Consider the following 13,139-nt stretch of genomic DNA (forward strand, 5'->3'; position numbering starts at 1 on the left):
GGAAATCATACCTTCTGCAGTCTATATGCTTGACCGAAATAAAGATAAGCCTTTTCAGTAGGATTCCTCTTCTTTCACATACATAGAAACATAGTCAGGTTCTTGATCAATCTGGCCTCCCTGGACTTGTTTTTTAAATAAATGAAAATTGTACCAAAGTGGCATTCCGCTGACACATTAGCTTAAACCAAAATTGCTCAATTAAAGAAGTGATTCTAGCTTTGTAAAAAATGTTTGTATAAGTTGCTTCTAGTTACAAGAGAAACTTTCTTAAATATGATTCTCTAGGAAGCATAACTTATTGCCTTTCCTGAAAGAAGTCTAATTTTTATGGTCACGCCCATAGTATGTGGAAGTTCCCAGGCCAGCTGCTGAACCCGCACCACAGCAGCAACTGGAGCCACAGCAGTGACAATGCCCAATACTTAACCCACTGCATCACAAGAGAACTTGGAAAGGAGTCTAATTTTTGAAGTGTCAGAGGCATTGTAAGGAGATTCCAACTTGAAGAAAGTCTCATGTTATTAGACCCTGAAGATGGCTTTGAGCTTCACTTAACGATATATGCCAAATAATGAATATCAAGTCACGACTTCTAAAATGTAAACCTATTCTATGGCAGCAACAAGGTCATCACTTTTGTTCTCTCCTTTTTACTCCTACCCTATTTTCATTAATATCAATGCCTTAACCAATATCTAAGTGTTTGTTACTATAGAAGGTATCATAGCTTTCCCTCCTCGGCCAGTCTTATTGAGATACAAATTTACATACATCACTATATAAGTGTAAAGTGTAAGCTTAATGGCTTGACTTAGATACATCATGAAATGATAACCACAGTAAGTTTAGTAAATATCCATCATCTTGTATGGATACAATTTTTTTTTTTAAATGAGGAATTCTGATTGTGGCTCAGCAGTAATGAACCCGACTAGTATCCATGAGGATGCAGTTTCCATCCCTGGTCTTGCTCAGTGGGCTAAGGATCCTGTGTTGCCCTGACCTGAGCTCTGATTTGACCCCTGGTCTGGGAACTTCCATAGGCCTTGGGTGCAGCCCTAAAAAGCAAAAAAGAAAAAAAAAAATTCTCTTGTGATGAGAACTCTTTGGTATCTATTTTCTTCACAATTTTCGTAGGTATCATACAGCAGTGTTAATTATAGTCATCATGTTGTACATGACATCCCCAGTACTTATGTATCTTATAATTGGAAGTTTGGTACCACAGCTTTGAATTCTGAAACTGTGCTGAATCACTGGTGCTATGTACCAAATTGTGTCCTCCCCTCTCCCAAATTTATACATTGAAGCCCTAAACCCCAATGTGAGTGTATAGGGAGACAGGGACTTGAGGAAGTAATTAAGGTTAAATCACATCCTAAGTGTGTGTATGTGTGTGTGTGTGTGTGTGTGTGTGTTCCTAGACACAACGGTGGCCTTATAAGGAGAGGAAAGAGAACCCTCCCCCTTTCTCTCTCCCCCCATCCTTCCCCCTTCCTGCCCCCACCCCACACTGTAAGGACACAGTAAGAAGGTGACTATCAAAAGCCAAGGAAGAGAGCTCATGCCAGGACCCAACCATGCTGACACCCCTCTCTTGGGCTTCCAGGCTCTGGAGCTGTGAGAAAATTAATGTCTGTTGTGTAAGCCGCCTAGTCTGTGGCATTCTGTTACAGCCACACAGGAACACAGCTAGTTTCACACTCTTCACTAGCTTATCTGAGTTCTGAGTGAGGAATGAAAGCTGGAAATCCTCCCCAGTGAGCATTTTTAGGTAAATTGGCACCTCTGATGCTGGTTAAAATATCAAGTCTTTGAGGAAACCCTGTAGATGGAGAAGTTAATGCAGGGTCCCTTCAGGAAGAATGTGAAGGTCACTTCCACAAGCATGGTTTTGAGACTAGCATATAACAAGAAGTACACTGCCTTGTCCCTTCCTCCCTCCTCTTCTGTCTTCTCTGCTGCTGTACCACATACAGCATTCTTCCTACACTTCCTCACCCAAGACTGTGGAACCCTTAGGAGGCCCAAGACTGTGGAACCCTTAGGAGGAAGTCAGTAAGACCTGACACTTCCTAACTGTGCAGCTTGGGTAAATTTCTGAGCCTCCAGAAGCTCGTTTTACCAGCCATAAAGCAGACTGTTGTGAGGAATAAACAAGTGATAAGAAGACACCTGGCCCGTAAGTAAGAGGTGTTGCTATGCCCTTTAGGACGCGCAGCGTCTGGGGTGTCCCCTAGGTGGGGAGGAGCGGTTCCCTCAGGCCTGGCAGCTGTGTCCTATTCCCTGAGGTCATCGCACAAGTTAGAAAGCCCAGATATCCCACCGCAATTAGTGGTGACCCCATCAGCCCCCACAAGTGAGTGATGCTGAGCGGGGCAAGGACCTCCGCTCCTTCCCAAGAGTTCAAGCTCCCTCTCCTGAAGCAGAATGAAGGCGCTGGTGAAAGAAGCCATTTTTCAGTGGCTGCTGCCGGCTTGGCTGAGAAATGTTTGGCAATTTACAAACCACTGAACCGGGAGAAGTAGTTTAGTCAAGGCCAGGGCAGGCTGGGGTTGATCCATGTGCGCTCCTGTTCAGTTTCAGGTGAAATGGCTTTAGAAGTTAAGTGTTAGTATCTAAGCAAATTGGATTAAAAAGTCCACGTTGAGGTACACATTAAATAAAAGAGACATGCTGCTACTTAACCAAAATGAATTTAGTTAGCTTTCGAAGTCTGACCTAGACGACTATGCCAGGATTTCATCGCGGCCTCTGGGTTTTGCACCAGGCTAGGAGGTTGCACGGGCATCTGGTGTGGGCCAGGGGCTCTTGGGGCTCCCCGGAGGAGGGGATACGAAGCCGCGGGGGAGCCCAGGGAAGCGATTAGAAGCGGCCACTGCCGAGGGCTGCGCAGGGCTGGAGGCTGTGAAAGAGCAGCGGCTGCCGGGCGGCTCCGCGCCCCGGCTCGGCAGCCGCCGCCGCCCCACACACGCGGGATCACTGGGGAGCTGACGTTTCATTTACCGACTGAGCGACTCTGAAAAAGGCCCCTGTGCCCAATTACCGCGGCGCGCCGTCTGCTCGGCGGCGGGCTCAGCCGGGCGGGCGCGGGCGCCCGGCGCTGCGGGGGAGGGGAAGCCTTTCCAGGGAGCCTGCCCGAGCGGGACGCTGCTGTGAAAAACAGCCGCCACAATGCCGGAGTCGTCACCCGGTCACCCCTGACAGCATGGGAAAGCGCCGGCCCTGCCGCGGCCGCCCCCCGTCGCCCGCGCGCCGACCCGGGCCCGGCAACCAAAGGATGCTTGTCTCCCTCGCCGCCCAGCGGTTCAAGCGCCCATCATTTCTCAGGACCTTTTTCCTTTCCCTTTTCTTTTTCTTTTTTTTAAAGGAATGTGCCAGAGGCATTCCAGAGTCCAAAAAATTAACAGATGAAGCTTGGTTTTCAATTTCTCCCGCCCTGGTCCCCGGGCTCGCACTAAGCAGTCCCCAGAGGCGGCCGCTGCACCCGCACAACGTCGCCGGGGTCCGACTGGTTCGCTGCCAGTGCTCAGCCTCCTGAAGCCTGAGCTCAGATCGAGCTGGGTCAGAGTCCGTTTTCTCCAATTAGAGATCGTATTTGAATCTTCAGCTTCATGGATTTGTGCCGAAAGATTTCATATTAAGAAGGAAAAGCTGCATTCCACCACGTAGGCGGGAGGCACCCTAATCACCGGATCGGTTAACCTGTTTACCAGACACCTGACAGGAAGGTGGCCTGGGGGAGGGAATAGAACAAAGGGCTGCAAGTCAGGAGCCTTGGGTTCTGTTTCCAGCTTCGCCACAGAAGTCCCCACCTCGCTTTTTCCATTGAGGGAGCTTGGATAAAGGCGTTTTGAGAAAGCTGCATTGAGAATTAGTGAGATAGTATCTGTGTAGAGCTCTGCGGTTCTTGAGGGAAAGTGCTGTGTAAATATAACTTGCTGAGTTAGTTATAATCGTCACCATCCTGGTTGCTGTTAATCTTGACTTCCCTTCCTTGTCTGTTTTGGCATCATTACATAACCCTTTATGGATATGCGTGTGCCTGCATGTGTGTGTGTGTGGGGGGGGGCGGTGGAATGGGATCTGGATTCAGAATAAAAATCCACCCCTAAAAAACTAGTAAAGCCAGGTAAGGAACAGCCTGGGAAACCCCGAAAGCTTGTTGGAGGAAGGTAATCTCTCAGTTTCAACTCAGTTCTGTATTTCACATTTTTCTCTTTCTGTACTACATTAATTTTCAAAAGACTCCACTGAATTAGCATCAAAATGAAAGCTAAGTTTTTTTTTTTTCTCTCTCTCTCTCTTTGTGCTTGCTTGCTTGTCCATATTCAAATGGGTAGGTCTACATTTTAAAAATCGTAAAAGATGTGAGCAGAATTTAAAGTAAGAGAAACAATTGCACTGAGTGAAGCATCCACTAAACATTACTTTATTTCCTGTCGACAACAAGGAGTTAACCCATTCTCTCAGTCCAGTGATAAAGCTTCGTGTTGGGCTGGGGACAGACCCTCTTATCAGGATAGTATTCCACTTAGCCTCTGGCTGGGCTTGAGTAGTTATCTTGCTTTCAGCCATCCTCCATTCCTGTATTGGTGTTGCCCCACCCACTGTAAAGCTGCCATATCAGGTAGAAATTTCTGGGCTGATTGTGCTTTTAGTGTACTTTCCTACTGTGGCCTATGTGGCTGGTGCTTGCATTAAAAAAGAAAAATAGGAATTCTTGTAGTGGCTCAGTGGTTAACGAACCCGGCTAGCATCCATGAGAACTTGGGTTTGGTCTCTGGCCTTGCTCAATGGGTTAAGAATCTGGCGTTGCCATGAGCTGGGGTGTAGGTCACAGACACCGCTCAGATCCTGCATTGCTGTGGCTGTGGCATAGGCCAACGGCTACAGCTCCAATTAGACCCCTAGCCTGGGAACCTCCATATGCAGGTACGGCCCTAAAAAGCAAGAAAAGCAAGCAAGCAAGCAAGAAAAATAGACAACAGCCTGATAAATCTGTTAATCACAGATACTGCTACACTTTGAATAAAAACTTTGTGTTCTGGATTGGGGTAGGGTATTAAAAGGTACCAATTACTGTGTACAAAATATATCAACTACAAGGATATATTGCACAGTACACAGAATATATACATGGCCAATATTTTATAATAATTGTCATGGAGAACCTTCAAAAATTGTGAATCACTGTGTTGTAGACCTGAAATTTGTATAATATTGTAAATCAACTCTACCTCAGTTTTTTTTAAAAGAGGAACTCTGTATTCTAAAGATTTAGGCTGAAAGGGCTGTTGATTTTTGCATAGGACTTTACCCTCCTAAAAATCAAATAAATCAACTTAATGCTTTCTACATTACAGGTAGAATTATAGACACCTGACAAGAAACACATCTGTCCTTTTACTCTATTACATGTTCTTGAGCGGCCACATGATTGGCAGTAATTTTCATTTTACAAAGTCTAAATTGGGTTCAGATCCTTGAGTCCCCAAGTGACAGAGACAGGCCCCACTGATGAAGTTACTCCGTGTATGAAAACTAATCATTTAGGGAAATCACTAAGTGTAGTATTGTCCTAAACAAGTTGTGCTCTGTCCATAGCATTTGATGTAAAAAAACCAAACCAAAACAAAATAAACTCCTCCACTGAAATTTCAGTTAAGTGCAAGTCCTGTAAGTTATTATGAGTGTACTGAATTGATCAGAAAAGTTAAAAGACATAATCTCTGTATCTGGTTCTGCCCCTAGTGTTACTTGCCTTGCAGAAAGTCACTTCACTGGTCTCTTCCCATTAATGAGTGCAGGAAAGCAGGGCTGGTCAAAATGATGCTGGAGATGATGAGGATTAAATGCTTTATGTTCTCTTATAAGGAAATGCTCTCACTCAAACAATGACTCCTCCCCGAACACACACAAGTTCTCATCAAATTAGAAAGCACTTAATAAAAAAAACCAAGAAGGCCAATGCACTAAAGGTTATATACGTTACTATTAGGATATTCCCACAAGCTTCCACTTAGAAGCTTTTTCTTGAGGTACAGCTCTAACGTTATGGGGTTTTTGATTTTCCACCCCCAGTAGACAGTTAAAATGGGGAAGATAGATTACCAGCTGTAACTGATACTCTAAAAGAAAATCTAAAGCCCAAGAAAGAAGTGACAAGTAATTAAAAAAGAAAAAAGGGTTGGAGTTCCCATCATGGCACAGCGGAAACGAATCTATGAACCGTGAGGTTGCGGGTTCGATTCCTGAACTTGCTCAGTGGGTCAAAGATCCAGCGCTGCCATGAGCTGTGGTGTAGGTCACAGACACGGCTTGGATCTGGCGTTGCTATGGCTCTGGAGTAGGCTGGAGGCTACAGAAATGATTTGACCCCTAGCCTGGGAACCTCCATATGCCGGGGGTGCGCCCTAAAAAAAAGACCAAAAAGAAAAAAAAAGTCATCTGCAGCCTTTGTGAATGTGCCCAAGCTTTTCAATACAAAATATCTGCAGGTCATCAGTATACATCAATATAAATGACAACAATTATGAACTTTTTTTAAAGCATCTGCAGCATATTGAAGTTCCAGGCTAGGGGTTGAATTGGAGCTGCAGCTTCAGGCCTACACCACAGCCATAACAACAGCAGATCTTAGTCACATCTGCAACCTACTCCTCAGCTTGTGTCAACGCCCGGATCCTTCACCCACTGAGCAAGGCCAGGGGTCAAACTTGCATCCTCATGGACACTATGTCGGGTTCTTAACCCGCTGAGCTAAAATGGGAACTCCTGTACTTTAATCATTAATGTGAAACCATGCTTATTGCACTCTGTTGAGTAATTTTATAAATCACTATTTATAAAAATAGTAATTTTTGTAATGATTTTGATTTCAAATAGATAGTTTTAGCACTTAATGGAATAAGCTTCAGTTGGTTGTGAAATGTACAAGCAGAATTCCTTACTTCCAAGAATGTTAGACACTCAGCAGGTTATGAAATCAACTAGTATCCATGAGGATTTAAGTTCTATCCCTGGCCTTGCTCAGTAGGTTAAAGATCCAGTGTTGCCATGAGCTGTGGTGTAGGTCACAGACGCATCTCACATCTGGCGTTGCTATGGCTATGGCTGTGGCTGGCAGCTGCAGCTGCAGCTCTGATTTGACCCCAGCCTGGGAACTTTCATATGCCACAGGTATGGCCCTAAAAAAAAGAAAGGAAAAAAAAAGTTAGACAAATGAAGCATTGCAATGGGAAAAAGTAATAGCGCCTTAGTTTTACATATTATTTCAATGGATGCCCTCCAGTTAAACTCAGACTAACAAGAGATGGTTGGTTCAGTCAGTGCTGATTATGGGAAAGATTATCATCTACTAAATAATTCAACCCATGTCCTCTTTTCCTTGGTTTTCTATCCAAGAAGTATCAAGGCCTGGTTTTGCTTAGTTTTTGAAATCCCCATCCAGACGTGGTTGGCTAAAGACCATGTTAGATTTGGGTCACTGCGTTGTCTGTGTAAGTCATTAAGGGTTGGGATGTAGTTTGATAAAATCACAGAAAATGTTTGGGAAATGAAAATTAAGAATTGACCACAAGAATTACATGGGAAATTACACTAGAGATACATGGAGCACATCAGACCACTATTGGTTATGGTCCGACAAAAAGAAAAAAAAGATCTGGATTTCTCTAGAGAACTCAAAAAGAAGGAAACAAGATCATAAGAACTTGGTTACTCCTGAGCCATACAAAGATGAAAAGGAATTATGTGAACGTAAATATAGCTTCAGAAATGAAATTCTGAGATTAAGATTTCATTTGGCTTAGCTCAATTTTAAGGATAGCTAATGGTTGTTTTCAAAATTGATTCTAATGCCTGAATACTTGAATTTGCAAAAACCTGGGAAATTTTTTGTGTAACATCTAATTTAAAAGGGAAAAAAAAATCTCATCACTTGCCCTGGAGTAATAGTCAAAGATTTGGTAATACCTTAAAAAAATGTGATGCAAACCACAATATGCGATTCCTTGAAAAAAAATTATGTGCTTCCCCTCTAGTCAATAATACCTATTTCAAAACACGCTCAATAAAACCCTCATCACAAGAAAAAAAAATTGTGACTCTGTATGGTGACAGATGTTAACTAGACTCACTGTGGTGATCATTTTGCAATATATACAAACATTGAATCATTTAGTTGGACACCAGAGACTAATATAATGTCATATGTCAGATATACCTCAATAAAATAATAAAATAAAAAATAAACAAATAGTAATCCAATGAGAAAGATATTTATTATCTTCTTTTTTTAAGACAAGGAAGCTAATGCTTAAAGAGGTAACTTGCCCTCATACACGCGGGTAGTAAAAGTGACATAACTACTCTTCAAACCCAGGTCTGTGTTTTTTTTTCTTTTTTTTTATTGCAGTATAGTTGATTTACAACATTGTGTTAGTTTCAGGTGTATAGCTCAATGAATCAGTTATGTATATAATATAACAATATTCTTTTTCAGATTATTTCCCCTTACAGATTATTACAAAATATTAAGTATATTTCCCTGTGCTGTATAATAGGTTCTTGTTGGTTATCTACTTTATATACAGTAGTGTATACATATTAATCTCAAACTCCCAATTTATCCCTTCCCCCCTTTCCACTTTAGTAACCATAAATTCGTTTTCTATGCCTGTAGGTCTATTTCTGTTTTGTAAATAAGTTCATTTGTTTTCAGGTATTTTTTAGATTCCACATATAAGCAGTATCATATCATATTTGTCTTTCTCTGGTTTATTTCACTTAGTATGATAATCTACAGGTCCATCCATGTCACAAAAAATGCAGGTAACATTATTTCATTCTTTTTTATCACCAAGTAATAGGTCTGTGTTTTTCTAAAGGCTGCATTCCTCCACAGGCCTTCCTGAACAAGTAAAACACTCCATTGGCTTGTACCGGCACACAAGTCCTTAGGCATCTACAAATGTGTGCACTATGTTTTGAGACTCAATATCAATGAAGTGTCAGAAATTTGGAATTCTTTTTTGCCCTCTCTTTTCAACAAAGACTCAAACTTTTCCAAGTAAATATCCATCTAGAGGTGTAGGTGTCTGCATCTCCTTTGTTACTGCTAAGTTGCTTAAAATGCAGTTAGAGATGCCTGCTGAACAGGAGCGCAAGTTAAGAGATGTATTCTTTCTGCAACTCAGAGAGGAATAGTTCTGTGTAATTGGACGAGGGGCTGGTATTGTATTCTGACACAGAAAAAGGATTTGGAGACTTTTGTAGTTGTGTACTTTCTACCCCTTTGTCTAGTGGTTTGAGAAATTCTGAGACGTACAATGAGGTAATAACACAAAGTTTAGGTTGGTGAAAAAGAAAATTAGGAAGCACTTAACCCATGGTATCAAATTTCCTTATTTTCTTTTTCTGTTTTTTTTTAGATCTCCTTTCCCCATGATTTCTTTCCAGATAATCTTGTTTGTTCCTCAGTGAGCTAACATTTTAACTATTCAAACTTCAAAAATAAATAGGACTGCAATTCTCTTCCCACCTCTTCCTTCATCCAGTGTTGGTGGGAGAAGAGATGGGAAAATCAGAAAATAGTTTCAATGTTTTATTTAATGTAATTTTCATATTTAAAAAAACTTCATAGTGATAAAACCTCAAGGGCCAGGCATAAAACACACATTAAAAATAAATTGTAAAAGGTTTCCTTTGAAATAAGAGAACTTCTGGTGTGCCTGGGTTCGGGGCTCAAGGTTTCTGTGTATTTGACAAGAATCCAGCCAAAGATAGATTCATTGGTCCTGTTTACATCTTTCTAAACAAAAGTAATTAGTCTTAATTATTGGGATAAGATAACTCACATATCTTGGTGTTCAAATATACATCTTATAGTTGAACATTCCAGAATGACTTTACCTAGAAAATACTATTGAAGGGATCAAGTGTTGCCCCTCTCCATTTTTCTCACTTTTACTCTCAAAAGCAAAAGAGAGAAGATAGGATTAGAATATAGGGCCCATAAGCCCAATATAAATCGTTTTTGGTAGACAGTTCTGAAGTGACTTTCTAGAAGATGGTAACTGAGAAGCTGCCAGTTATAGAAGTGTTTGGCCGTAGTGGAGAAGAACCCCAGTAGGTTTACTTTAGAGGATCCTCTGAGTGTTAGGGAGTTAAAGGATGCAATTTAGAAACAGAATCAAAGCAGGCAAACATGTTTTTATTTCTCATTTCCCTACATCATAAAGTTGGGGCATCCAGGACTCAAGCCTTATACCTTTTATCTGCTCATAAACACTTCCTCCCCAAGTGATCTCATATGGCCTTATGGCATTAATCCCAAATCTGGATTTTTAGCCAGAACCCTTCAAGAACACCAGCCTTTTAAAGAGGTAAATGTATACGCCTTTATACCATTTACTCAACGTCTACTCCATTATGATGTCTGGTCAGAATTGTAAAACTTAGTAATGAAATTCCGATCCCTTTTGCCTTCATCCTCCTACAGCCTTCTGTCTCCATGTTATTTGGCTATTTGCTCAGATCCAAGATCTTGGAATCACCCTTGACTCCTATCTTTAATGTACATCCCATTTCTGATTTCACAGTAAACACCTCTAGTTCTACCTTCAAAACCTATCCAGACTCCCACCACCTCTCCCTCTACCTCTATCATCCTGGCCCAGCCCACCATCATGTGTCACCTGAATTACCGTAGTAGCTTCCTAGGTGGTCACCTTGTTTCTACCTTTGCTTTCTTATGGATGTTTCTCAACATAGAAGCCAGAGTGATCCTTAAAAACCAGTTACATCTCATGATTCTGCCGAAATGCTCCCCTTCACCCAGAGTAAATTCTGACATCCCTGGAATTGCCTGAAAGGCCCTACAAAGTACTACTCCCTTAGCTCCTGAGCCTCACGTCTGTTTTCTCCATCAATCCCTCCATTCCAGCCACTCCAACCTTGCAATTCCTCAAATTCACCACTGTCACTGGCCTCAGGGCCTTTGTACTCACCAGTCCCTCTGCCTGTTATGCTTTTCCACCCCTGCCTACTTAGATATCCACAAGCCTTGCTCCCCCATCTCTTCACATATCAGCTTCTCAGAGTCCTACTGTGATCACCTAATTTAAAATTTCAGCCACTGTCCCATACTCCCCTCCCCTTTCCTGTGTTAGTGCTCTCCAAGCTCTCGTGACCATCTGTTATATTACATCATACAATTACTTGCTTTATTGTCTATCTCTCCCCAACCCTAGAAGGGAAGTTTCATGAGGGCAGGGATTTTTTCCTACTTTGTTTTATCCATTTCTGTTTCTCCAGTGCTTGGTACCTCTAGGTTGCTCATTATATATGTATTGAATGAACAGATGAACGTTTTAGAACCAGTAAACTCTCTAGTTGGGGATGGTACCAGCACTTCCTAGCAATTCTGCAATTTCTCTCGATACTCCTCAAAATCAACTCAGAAAGACCCCTTGGGCTAAACTTGTTATGATAGTTGAGATGAGATTCATCAAGGGAAACAGCGATCATAACACATTTTTGCAAAGCGTCTGACACTGAAACACTCTGTGGACATTATGATAATCCTCCCTTCAACAAATATTTCATAGGTATCTACTATGTGCTTTGGTGCACATGGAAAAGAAAATAAAGAGACACTGCCTATCAAGAAACTTATTTTTACTTTGGAATGGATTAGCCATGAGATCCTGCTGTGTAGCACTGGGAATTATGTCTATTCACTTATGATGGAGCATGATAAATGTGAGAAAAAAGAATGTATACATGTATGTGTAACTGGGTTACCATGCTGTAGAGTAGAAAAAAATAATGTATCGGGGAAATTAAAAAAAAAAAACCTTATTTTTAGTAGGATTTCTACCATTTATAATACTACATGAGGAGATAGATACCAGAAAGATCATAACAACACATCGTTCTTAGGGTAGAGTGGATGGAGAAAGTATTTTCATTAGCAGTGGTCATGAAAATCTTTAGGGAGGAGCAGATATTTGAGATGAGTCTTGAAGTGCCGTTAGGACTTGACAAGTGGAGACAGACACCGGGGTAGAGAGAAGCTATTATCCGAACTTGTGAAAGTTTATCATCCTTAGAAGGTTTTCCTTTGGTGGGGTGGGAGTAGTTTTGTTATATTTCTGTCATTTTTGGTTTATCCGAAGTTTCATTTGGCCAAAAGGGGTTCTCTCCCCTGAAGAGAAAGCATGTTAGTAAGAGGAGTAGGGGTCCTTTCACTAACATTAAGTATAATACTCAGACACTCAGAAATTCAATTCAGCAAGTACTTACCTGGTGTCTAATTTGTACAAGGTTCTGCATGGATGAGGGGTATTGAGGGTGGGTAGAAGGAGAAAGAGGATGTCCCAGGAGCCACAGGATTGGACTGGCTGCATTTTGAAAAGGAAATGAACTTTTCGTGGATTGGTGAGGGTGCAAGACACACAGGAAACAATTAAAGTGCAAATGAATGGTGTGAAGGGGAGAGAAAAGGAAGACAAACTGATTTTCCAAGAATTACGCTGGTACTGGCAGAAAAGAAATTTAAGATACAGGTAGCAGAAGGAGTGAGCTGGGTTCAATGCAAGCATTTTTCTGGAAGCATTTCATTTCTATCTATCTATCTATCTATCTATCTATCTATCTATCTATCTATCTATCTATCTATCCATCCATCCATGCATCCATCCATCTTTCATCTACCTACATACTTACCTTTCTATCTAGGAAGATAGGGAAGGGAAGGAGAGTGAGGAGAGGGAATGAAAATGCAGTGTCTTAGAGGATCTGATCTTAGAGATTTCCTACCTTCCCCTGAAGTTAATACAAGTCACTTTAAGGCCAGAGAACAGATCAGCGCAATAATAAAATGTCTCAGAGGCTACAACTATATAAGACTAGTTTTTACTCATTTCCTGTGGAATCATCATCAAAGTGTTTTAAGATTGGAAGAAGTGTTAGAGACCGTCTAGTCCAATCTCCTTTGCCTAAGTGAGAAAATTGAGGCCAGAGATGAAGTGATTTTCCTAAGTCAAAGAGCCAGCTCCCTGGAGTGGGCTCCTGGTCTCTGGCCCCAGTCTGCTGCTGTTTCCCTGCACTGCTCCATAAAATGCAAATCT

The 13,139-nt window shown here is 41.7% G+C and overlaps 1 long non-coding RNA gene across 3 annotated transcripts in view; it reads left to right on the forward strand.

The window, feature by feature from the left end:
- Positions 1,509 to 13,139, forward strand: part of LOC106510039 — a 108,534-nt gene continuing 96,903 nt past the window's right edge. For 2 of the 3 annotated variants that reach the window (XR_002343238.1, XR_002343240.1), the window contains exon 1: positions 1,512 to 2,185. This is a non-coding gene — a long non-coding RNA (uncharacterized LOC106510039). Of the gene's footprint in view, positions 2,186 to 13,139 lie in introns of all 3 variants that reach the window. The other variant, XR_002343239.1, reaches the window with a different exon arrangement.

This window comes from Sus scrofa, chromosome 4, assembly GCF_000003025.6.
Source record: "Sus scrofa isolate TJ Tabasco breed Duroc chromosome 4, Sscrofa11.1, whole genome shotgun sequence".
NCBI lineage: Eukaryota > Metazoa > Chordata > Mammalia > Artiodactyla > Suidae > Sus > Sus scrofa.